This window comes from Lactuca virosa, chromosome 1 (genome assembly GCF_052849685.1).
Source record: "Lactuca virosa cultivar CGN04683 chromosome 1, Lactuca_virosa_CGN04683_v6, whole genome shotgun sequence".
Taxonomy (NCBI): Eukaryota; Viridiplantae; Streptophyta; class Magnoliopsida; order Asterales; family Asteraceae; genus Lactuca; species Lactuca virosa.
Genome location: NC_136426.1, coordinates 163,567,111 through 163,578,545, shown reverse-complemented (window position 1 = coordinate 163,578,545; position 11,435 = coordinate 163,567,111). Strand labels below are relative to the sequence as shown.

Sequence of the window (11,435 nt, the reverse complement as noted above, 5' to 3'; positions counted from 1 at the left end):
AATGACAATGGTCATGGTCTAGTTCCACCTGCAATATCGTCTGCTACAAACTTTAAGCTCAAGGGTCACATTCTCGCAATGCTTAAAGACATACCATTTTCTGGGAAAGATTACGAAGACGCATTCAAGCATATTTATGAAGTTTTGGACATTGGAAATTATTTCAGTGTTCCAAATGTTTCGAGAGATGTAGTACTACTGAGGATGCTTCCCGTGACATTAACTATAGACGCAAAAATTTGGTTGAAGTAACTTGCACCGGGTACAATAAGAACTTGGACCAACATTCGTGAAGCATTCATAAAGCAATTCATTCCTCCTTCAAAGATATCTGAACTCAAGAAAAAAATTGCTAACTTCCAACAAAATGATGGTGAGTCCTTATACGAAGCTTGGGAGAGATACAAGGGATTGCTTGGAAATTTTCCTCAACACGACCTCAATGTCCAACAATAATTTTCCATATTTTATGATGGGTTGAACGTGACCACAAGGAAACTCCTTGATTCTCAAGGACCAATGACAAAGAAATCAAAGAATTAATTGAAGAATTCGCGAAACACTCAAGAGAATATCACAATCCCAGAGAGGACGTGACAAGAAGTAAATGTAATGGAGCTTCGGAAGATTTGGCCAAGGTAATGGCAAAATTAGATACTATGGACCGGAGAATGACGAAGATGGATCAATCCATCCATGCAATTTGAGTAGGGTATGATAATTTCCATGGACCACACTTAACTAAAGGTTGCAATTTGGATGAAAATGGGAACCAAAAAGTCAAGTGTGTTATTCTAGTGGTGACCGATTTGTCGAAGATTAGAGAAGGCCAAAGAAGGAATGGTTGTCATATGAAGAATACAAGAAGCAAAAAGAATAAAAGTATCAGCAAATCGGACGAGGCTGCTACCAAAAAGAACAACCACCACCGTAGAAGAAACCCGACTTTAATTTAATGCTCAATAGATTCATGGAAGCTTCTGAGAAAAGACATGATACTATGGATGTTATCATTAGAAACCAACAAGCTTCCATAAAGAACATCGAGACTCAACTCGGGCAATTGAAAAAGATATCTAACGAAAGGTTACCACTTAAAAATCTCGATCCAAACCTGCAACCTCACGTCACAGCCATAACCACTAAAGAAGTCCCTCGTTCAAAGCCTCTAGTGATCGATAATGAATCCACGAAACAGCCCAATCCACAGCCAAAGAAGATGAAGATTGAAGAAAAATAATGGTTTGGTGCCTAGTTCTCATGATGTGACACACTCCCTCTCACGTCGTGGGCCAAGTCTGATCAGAAAATTGCATCTTTTGTTAAACCGTATCAACCTCTGTTACCTTATCCTTCTCGAGTAAGGGCATATCTACTGGAACATGATCATAAGAGTTTTATCAATCAAGTAAAGGGTATTCCAATTAATACCCCATTTATTGAAGCGCTTGATAAAATGCTCGAATATGCAAAATTCCTTCAAGATCTTCTTACAACTCACCAACAATTAATGAAGATATATAAGGTCGTTCTTAATGAACAATATTCAGCGATTATCATTGAAGGAATGCCAGCGAAGATGGGAGATCTAGGACACCTTACATCACCACGTGAATTTGGAAATGCCACGAAGACGTTCACTCTAGCCGATTTTGTAGCTAGCATTAATTTATTTCCCTATTCTTTTTATCAAACTTTGATCTTCTAGAATTGAAGACTACAAGGATGGCAATTCGTATGGCATTTAGGGTTGAAGAAAATTTTGTAAACTTGAAAGCACAAGATGAATTATTCTTCATGGATGAAGACAATGAACTTGAAGAATTAGAGAAATTAATGGAAGAATAAGTCTAAACTAGGGAAAAACCAAAAAAAGAAGTCGAGCTTACTAAGCCAAGAGCCTCGATTCCAATGATTTTTGAAGTCTTTTCCTTCACTACACCACAAGTTCAAGTTGAGGAGCCTAGTGAGATTGAAGATATTAGTTCATGTGATGAAGATGAGGATCACAAAAGCAAGGAGACCAAGCTTGATAAGATGGAAGTGGAGAAGAATGAACCAGCTGGAAATAAAGAGAAAAGTACCATAGCTGAAAAATCTCAAGGAATCAAGAGAAAACACGATGCATGCGAAAACCAAATGAAAAAGGGAAATTCAACGAAAGCATACATAAGGGCAGTTCAGACTTACAAAAGAAGGTGGAAGGAGCAGAAGGAGAAAGGTGAGATTCCGCTCCCACCTGCAACAACGTAGAGCGGGAAGGACTCAAGCTCATGACTCCCTCAAAAGAAGCTCTTCTCGGGAGGTAACCTGAGTTCGGTTTGCATTTTCTTTTCCTATTCTTTTTAGTTAGTTTTGCATTTATTTTATTTTTTTTAGGATAAGTCATTTATTCATCTTCTACTTTCCAAATCAAGTGCGGGATCTAAAATCGTGAGCGAGTATAATTAAAGTTTTAAAAGGAAAAAAATTATGGTTCAGAGCCCACGACGTGTGAATAAGACCTTACACTGTGGGAGCAAAGAAAGCACCTGATTATATCTGCCAGTTCAAAAACTCATGATGTGAGATATATCCATCACGACGTGAACTTTAAAAGGGGACCAATACCTGTTAATCGAACAAAACCAGTTGGTTATCTCATTTGTTTGCCACTTATGAAATGAATGAGAACTCACACCTCTTGGTCCCCCACTTTGTTATTCGTCCCATTTCCCTTATTCTTTGTTAATTCCATGTTTCATCTACATAAGAGGTATGATTTCCCATTCTATTTATTCTACTTAACTGATTTTGTGCATTCACAAGTTAGGGTTCGTCTTTGGGTTTCATATGACCAAATTGATACATTTTATAGTGACATTGAGGTTGCATGATTGATTAAAAGCCTCAGATTGACTGCTAAAGTAAACCCTTCAATTTATTTGGTACAATTTCACCTAATTAATGACTTATTTTCATGATTGTCAACGAACGAAACTCACGACGTGAGAACTTGACAACAGCCTTATTTGTTTTCTGTTTAATATTAATGGTTGTGTTTTTTAGTTTTTTTTGTTTGCTGATTATTTTGTAGTATAAATGCGTCCTAGAAAGGCTACTCCATACTCTCAAGGAGATGTGTCAAGCCGTCATCCATTTTATGCGTTGAATTTTTCTGAACAGTGTCATTTGAAGCGAGTATGGTGGACCCACATTTAATGAGAGCACTCATATTCTGTCTTGACGTCCATTGTCGAGAGTGTAGTCTAGTTGAGTTATCATGGAGGATGGGATTATATGAAGAACAAGAAGCAATGTCTCCTCCCTTTGACATGTTTTTAAGGTCGGATGCACGAAATTACTTACCAGGGGTAAATGGTTATGGGTTTCGAACAACTATCCCAAATGGAGGATTTAATTCAGGGCTCTCACAAGAAAGCCACATTCGGTCTCTTATCCACCGCCTCATTCACCATCTCGTTACATTCTCCATTAACCACAAGAAACATGGGGACAAAGTAACGTGTCTCAGTTTATTTTTCATATGGAGTATTATAGCACCTGGAGTTTGCTGCAACATCCCCTATTTCCTAGCACCATATTTGAGGGGTGAGGGGGAGGGGGGAAGGCGGTTAGCTCGAGAGCTAGAAGTCCAATATCAGGTGGACATTTTGTGACCCGGCTGGCAAAATCATATGGAGTATTTATTTCAGGATTGACTCATTTTTTGAAGTGCATTAAGAGAAGTGAACTTCCCTTGAGTTATTTAGAGTCTATGGGTGCTATAGTGAACTTGGGAGGATAGTGGGGGAGTCCTGGTAGTTTTTGATCATTAAATTGCTAGAGCTAGGAATGGCCAAATCTTAGATTAGGTAATAAAGGTAATAACCTTAACTATGTTAGAGAACATAAATTTGATCATAATTGTGTTTGGTAATTTGTCTTGATCGTAGATCATTATCTTAGATATATCTTACACAGCCCAATTATCTTTAATAATCAATTTTGTGTTTGCTTATGTATTCTCATTACATAGTAGCACATGAATTGGTGAAAATATTAGGAGATCAGATCAAGACTGTTCATTATATTTATATTAGTAACCAACTGAACAAATCCATGTTTAGAAACTATCCATAGGAAAAAGGGGAATTCAAAGCTAAGTGGAAGTGTTTTTATAATCTTGATAACAATCGTTCTTAGTTAAGTTGTTTGCTTACTTTTCAGTTAATTGAGTAGTTAAGTTAATCTGAACTTGAAAAATCAGATAAAACCCCCAATTTAGTTATTATGTTTAGATTAATTTTTAGTAATTATTTTATTAACTAAATTATGTTCCCTGTGTTCGATACATAGCTTACTTTACTATACGATAAGCTGACTAGGTACACTGCCTATAAGTGCATTAGTAGATAAGTTAGTCAGGTTTATAAATTTAAAACTGGTATTATATAAATTGCACATAAGTTATGTATTTCTATAAATACCCAAATACATGTATGATATGGATTTTATTTGCTCAATACTTATACATGTGTGTATATATTATGCATAATTTTAAACTTCCAAACTTTTGCACATGCATGCAACATTATATGAATCTTAGAAGTACAAATCAAATATCACTTAATATCTCTCAAATCTCGATCTTTATATCCCTCTTACACAATTTAACTCTCACAAAATTCAAACACATGCAAGGATCCAATAAGTACTACACAATCTCATTTATATGTATCTCTCACTCTCTCTCTCTCTCTCACATATCTCCCTCTTTCTCCACCTTTTCACTCACAAACTCATGCACATGCATATATATATATATATATATATATATATATATATATATATATATATATATATATATATATATATATATATATATATATATCCTCCTAGAACTTATGGAAAAATCAAATCCACATCAAAATCTCATTCTTGTATAAACAATATATTCTAAGATCACAAAAATAAATTACAACTTTCTAATTTTCCTCTGCCACTTAATCATGTTTAAATCTGTAACATTCGTAAAATTCTTGAAAATTTTAAACTTTTAAAATAAACCCCAAACCATTATTGTTTACAAATTGTTTTCAGAATAAGTTTCACATCAGAGAAATCCCAAAATCGTAAAACAAAATATGAGGAGGTGCACGATCACGCCTTCGCCTTCCCGTGATCCTCTGAAGTACCTGAAACATAATCCAAAAACTGTAAGCCCAAATCTTAGTGAGTTCCCCCAAAATACTGATACATAACAAATAGCACAAATATAATAACAGCATGCAATGGGTCCACGGCTTAACAGACTGGATTACCCCTGAGCCCACAACATAAGTCTGGCTTGCCCTCGGCCCACAACTTATGTCTGGCTTGCTCCCTAGCCTGATCAGTCCTTGGACTGAATACCGCTAAGCCCTCAGTACGAGTCTGGTATGCCCTTCCCGGCCCTCAGCTCGTATCTGGAATGCTCATGAGTCATCAGTATGAGTCTGGCATGCCCTCCCTGGCCCTCAGCTCATATTTGGCATACTCCAGGGTTTGTTGGCTACAACACGGAGCAGTACAACCTCAACCCAACCCACACAATATGTCGACATATAACAGATAATATAATATACAGATAAATAGACAATATCACAGGTAGTCTTATAGATCTACCAAACTAGCATATCAAGACTAGCATGCATATTTATACCATACTCAGCATATTAACAATGTCAGGTTATCAAACCAATGGGCCGGCCTTGGTGCCTTCGACCCAAAAGTACAGTGAGGAAAACTCACCTCACAAGTAGCTGAACTGATAAGATCTAACTCCAAATCTCAGCTCCCGACTCAAAGCCTGCAACCATCATGACCAACCCATCAAAATCTTAAAATACCCAAAATTCCCTCAAAAGTCTAACTTGGCCAACCATGGTCAAAGTCAAAGTCAACGGTCAAGATCAACCGTCCATGTTGACCCAACTCGTCAAGTGAACCTCTTGAACTCATCGAGTTCTACAGTACTCATAAAGTCGGGGAAAACCCTAGCCAACTCGCCGAGTTGGCTGGACAACTCGTCGAGTTTTCCCCAGCTTAACACATACCGCTGATTCTTCCATTCCAGAGACTTTAAGGCTGATATCTAAACTCCAAATGTGTCTAAAAGGATAAAGTTTCCAACTTTATCCTTTGGGACTACACCAAATGCTAAAAAAAACCCTTCGACAAGGCTTGAAAACTCAAAGGCTCAACCATTAAGCACAAAATCCTTGAGATCTGGAACCCAACTTTTCCAGAAGATATTCTAGCCTCAAAAACGTCCCAAAGGTGGGTGCTTTATAGACATGCATGTCCAATGCATGTCTTGAACCAAAATGGGTCAAAAGGGGGAAATATGACCTAAGCTCCATGCATGGCATCAAAGCTTGGCTAAAGACCAGATCTAACCCACTCTAAGGTCACCTTAACCTGGAGATTCATAAAGTTGCAAACTTTATGAAGTCCATCCATTGCAACATCCAAGAATAAGGAGAAAAAGGGACAAAACTCAAGATCTAGCTACATAGATAGATAAAAATTGGATTTTGAATACTTACAATGGTCTAAAAGAGTGTCAAACTGAAGATGAGAGCTTAGCTTGCTAGATCCTTGCCTTCTTCTCTGAATCTTCTGCTTCTTTTTCTCCAAAATGCCACACTAACTCACAGTATGTGATGGAATGAAGATTAGGGTTCACAAGGTCGATAATAGGGTTTGGAGGCTGATAAAAGATCAGCCTCAAGGACTTAAGGAGGTTATATAGGGTGCAAACCCTAAAATTTGGGTTTTCATAATCAGCCGCCAACTCGTCGAGTTTTCCTCTCCAACTCGTCGAGTTGGTCCAAAAAGATGTGCAACCCAAAGCCTTTCAACACGTCGAGTTGAGGCCATCAACTCGCCGAGTTCCAAGGTAAATTTTCCTTTAAAATAATAAATCTCATACCCGGAAATCAGGATGTTACAAAATCTCCCTCTCACTACACTCTCTCCCTCTCGAACTCTCTCTATCTCTCAGACTCAATCTCTATCTCTCTATCTCGGTCTTACTCCACTGGAAAAAGAAGAAGAGGGTGACAGGCCTCTATGCTGTCGATCCTGACCCCTCCTTCCCTTCTTTCTTCGACGATTGTAGCCCAAAACACCCACATCTGTCGGGATTTGTTGTTGCTGCCTTACCGAGCCCAAAACAGCCCTGCCGAGGGTTGTTTCTGTCGAGAAAATAGCCGCCAGACAAAGGCCGGATTCCACATCTTTCGTGATCGATTCCAACCACCTCTGAACCCCTATTGATCCTCTACTTTGTCACAACAATTTTAGGTAAGTTACTCCCTCTTTTTGCTTCTTCTTTTTGTCACAAAAACGACCCAAAAACGGGTCCAAACCATCAATCGCGCACCACTGTGACCGATGACGCGTGTACCCTCCAATAACCCTCCCAAGTCTTTTTTGAACTTAAAAACCAATAGGTAAGTTCCTCCCTCTTTTTGCTTCTTCTTTTTGTCACAAAAATGACTCAAAAACGGTTCCAAGCCATCAATCACGCACCACCATAACCGATGACGCATGTACCCTCTAATAACCCTCTCGGGTCTTTTTTGGAACATAAAAACCTATTTTCTAGGTTCCTTGTCTATTGTTGATCAAGTATTAGGTGTTATTTTATTCCAAGAGTTCACTGGTTACGAAACGAGAAAAACCCGCATCAAGTTCTGAAAACAGAAACAAAAGAAATCCATACGACTAGGGTGAGTTTCTACAACCCCTCTTTTTATGTTTTACAAATTTGAGGGAGAATACATGTGATTTTTATCGTTGGATTTATGATCTAAATTTTTCATTTGAACTACAACTCGTGTTTTTATGTTTTTATGTTGTAAAACATATTAACTAGTTACCAAAAGTCTAGATATAGATATGTATATTTAAGGATTTCTAAAAGATCATAAAAGTGTGATGATATATATATATATATATATATATATATATATATATATATATATATATATATATATATATATATATATATATATATATATATATATATATATATATATATATATATATAGAAATGATCAAATGAGAACACCTAAAAGGTTGAGAACGCGAGAACAAGTATATTCATTTGTGATTTCATGTATTCATTTGTGGAGAAATTATAAATTTTTACGCACAATCAACATGAATATGCTTTTTCTCTTCAATTAAAATTACAAAGCGTAAAAATTTATCATTTCTCCACAAATGAATACATGAAATCACAAATGAATATACTTTGTTCTCGCGTTCTCAACCTTTTTGGTGTTTTCATTTAATCCTACTCCTATATATATATATATATATATATATATATATATATATATATATAAGATTATGAATAAGATATATACATATATATATATTATCATAAGAATTATGTCACCAAGATATCCTACATATACATAAGTGCAATGTACAAAGGGGTACAAGTTTAACTATAAATATATATTGGTTAAAGGACTAGAAATTAACTAAATATATAAGTGTATGGCTATATACATATATAAATATATGTATAATTGAACTTAAACCCATCGTGTTATAGTTTATATTTTGTTACAAAGATATAGCTAGCTTATACGCACTCATGGATCTTATTAGTTACCAAAATGTGGCAGTTACTAAGTTCAAAGATTCTGTTGTCCTAAATATCATATTTTGACAATTTTGTAAACTATTGACGTTTATGGAAATTGATAATTTCACATTGGTTGAAACCTGATTTTTAGTCAAAACGTAGCCGTCATGCCACCTGATTTTATCACGAAAATTAAGTACATTTTTGGAAACATTAGGTCTTGTAAATCTTATAATATAAGACTCAGGCTATCTACTATCAAAACAATAAGAACTAATACTAGTCTAGTAAAATTCTAACTAAAAGTTTAGGACTAGAACATTTCGCAAATCTAAAAGGATCACTTAAACTCGGGATTTCCTATAAGATTTGTTTCTCTTTCATCAACTAATACCTCAAATCTTAGTGAAAACTCTATGTATTATAACCATTAATCCGCAAGGAACAATGAACTGTTTGGTGTAGATCTATACGGGTTGACTTCCCCGCATGTGGTTGCTAGAGACAACATATGTCTGACAAGTCAAAACGCACGTAAAAGTTCAGTCTCTTATTATCCCACGACATCGAAGCATCGATGATGTTCTCAGCATGCAACATTTGTAGTGCGATGTTCTACCCTAGACGTATCCGTGTCCATAGTTCAGTTATAAGGTCATTATTGACCTCCTAGTTCGTTAAAATGCACATATTGAATTGGAATGATAATTATACATGGAATTAGTTCACCCATACGAGTTGAAATAGGACCATATATAGTACGAATGTTATGCTCACACAGTTAAGTGTCAACTAACGAGTTAAGTAATTTAATACTTAATAAAAATTATGACGCAATCTTCCCATTTTTTATCAACTTATTAAATAAGTTATTTACATAAACAAACGTATTTGTATGCATGGGATTGCAAAGGGATAAAAAATTTGTTTTACACATTTGGTTTGGAAAATGTACTTTATTTTAAATCACAGTTTATATAAAATAATGATTTTAGTCATAAAATTACACAGACTTGTGGAACTTACCAACAATCTTTGTTGATATATCTTAATACATGTATTCTCAGGAAATTAAAGTACAAGAGTTCATTCATGGATTTTATGGATCCCTCATTTTGTACCTTCAATATTAATTATGTTTTGTCGACACTATTCGGATCGTTCAAGATTTGTAATGATACTTGTAATGATGTAAGACATATTCAATGATATTTGATATTAAAATCTTATGCTAGTTTATATATCGTTCAATGTATGCTTTGAATATGATACTCTATTGATGTCGTAACCCCGACGATTCCGTCGTCGGTTTGGGCTTTGGCATACACCGAGTTGTTTTATAAACAAAAATAAAAAAATAAAAATAAATAAAAAAAACTCTGGGTGTACCTTATGCTAATCCGTCGGATGTTACAAACACTTTCTAACACATCATTTTTTTGGGTGGGAAATCCGAAAAAGAAGAGAACAAGAGCTAAAGGTGAGGTGGTAACTTCATGGAAAAACCTTAGTGGAAAGTTCAATATTGCGACATGGAACAAGTAGGAAAATAAAGGTTATTATAAAAGAAGATGCAATGGGAAAGGAGGTGATGAAGCAGTGAGAAACACTCAAAACAATAGTAAGAAGCAAGATGGGAAGAAGCAAGGTGGCAAGGGGAGAAGCAGAGGTAATCATTGTGATTTTGGGGTTGATGTGTTTTTGTCAAAAATTTAAGATTTTACTTAATTTATGCTAATAGAAACATGTTATAGGTTTTCTTTTGTTTCGTTGATAGTATGGTCAGGATGTTGGTATTCTATTATGATCTTTTAAAGATGTTATGAGTTGCACTGACATTTGGTTTTTTTGGTTATTAAGGGAATATATTGAGCAATTGTTTCCAGGTTGGTGTATCTTTTTATTTCTTGGTTGCTCTATTAAAAACGGTCAACATGTTGCAAAGATTTTTATGTAGGTTTTTATGGTAAATGTTTTGCTATGTGGATATGGTCAATGTGCTGCAAAATTTTTATGGCTGATGTGTTGCTATGTTGATATGGTTAATGTGTTGAGAATGTTTATATTCTGGTTTTTATGGTCAGTATGTTGTTATGTAGCAAAGGTTTTTATCGTCAATGTGTTGTTATGTTGAAACATGTTGTTAAGGTTTTTATGGTCAATGTGTTGTTATGTTGATATGGTCAAAATCATTCAATTAATAAAAAAGTCGTATAAGTACCATTTTTAGTCATTAAGTCAATAAGTCAATAAATAGAACATATAATTACCATTTTCAGTCATTCAGTCAATAAGTCAATAAACATGACACATAATTACCATTGAACCCATTTTGTCAAAACACCATAAAGTCATTTCATTTATTAACAAACAAAAACCATTAAGTCATCGCATTTCTGAATACAATACAACCCACCCAAAATACCAAAAATGTTATAAACACATTGTATTTCTTACTAAAATCAAAAAAAAAATTCCCATAAAATCCCGAATTCCTAATCATATGAAAAAAACATGTACATGAAAAAATAAACTCAATACAGATCAATCCCACTTCAAACTTATAATTTGAACATGGAAATTGGAAATACATTTTGCATTTCTATCCTTGCTCATAGTAACCCAGGATGACTTTCACTGCCCTAGCACACATGGGCATGTCAAACCACCCTAGAAACCCACATCTTCGACCATTACGACTACATCACCAAAATCGTATGCATGGATTTAAGTTTGTCCATGATGTAACCATATTTGTTGACCTACCACAAAAACACAACATGATTTTCATATGAAGAACAAGAATAAA

The 11,435-nt window shown here is 35.3% G+C and overlaps 1 non-coding gene across 1 annotated transcript; it reads right to left on the bottom strand.

The window, feature by feature from the left end:
• Positions 1–333: 333 nt before the first annotated feature.
• On the bottom strand, positions 334–440 carry LOC145151584 (small nucleolar RNA R71). Its single transcript, XR_013732149.1, has one exon. It is a non-coding gene; the product is annotated as a small nucleolar RNA R71 (small nucleolar RNA).
• Between the last annotated feature and the right edge of the window lie 10,995 nt (positions 441–11,435).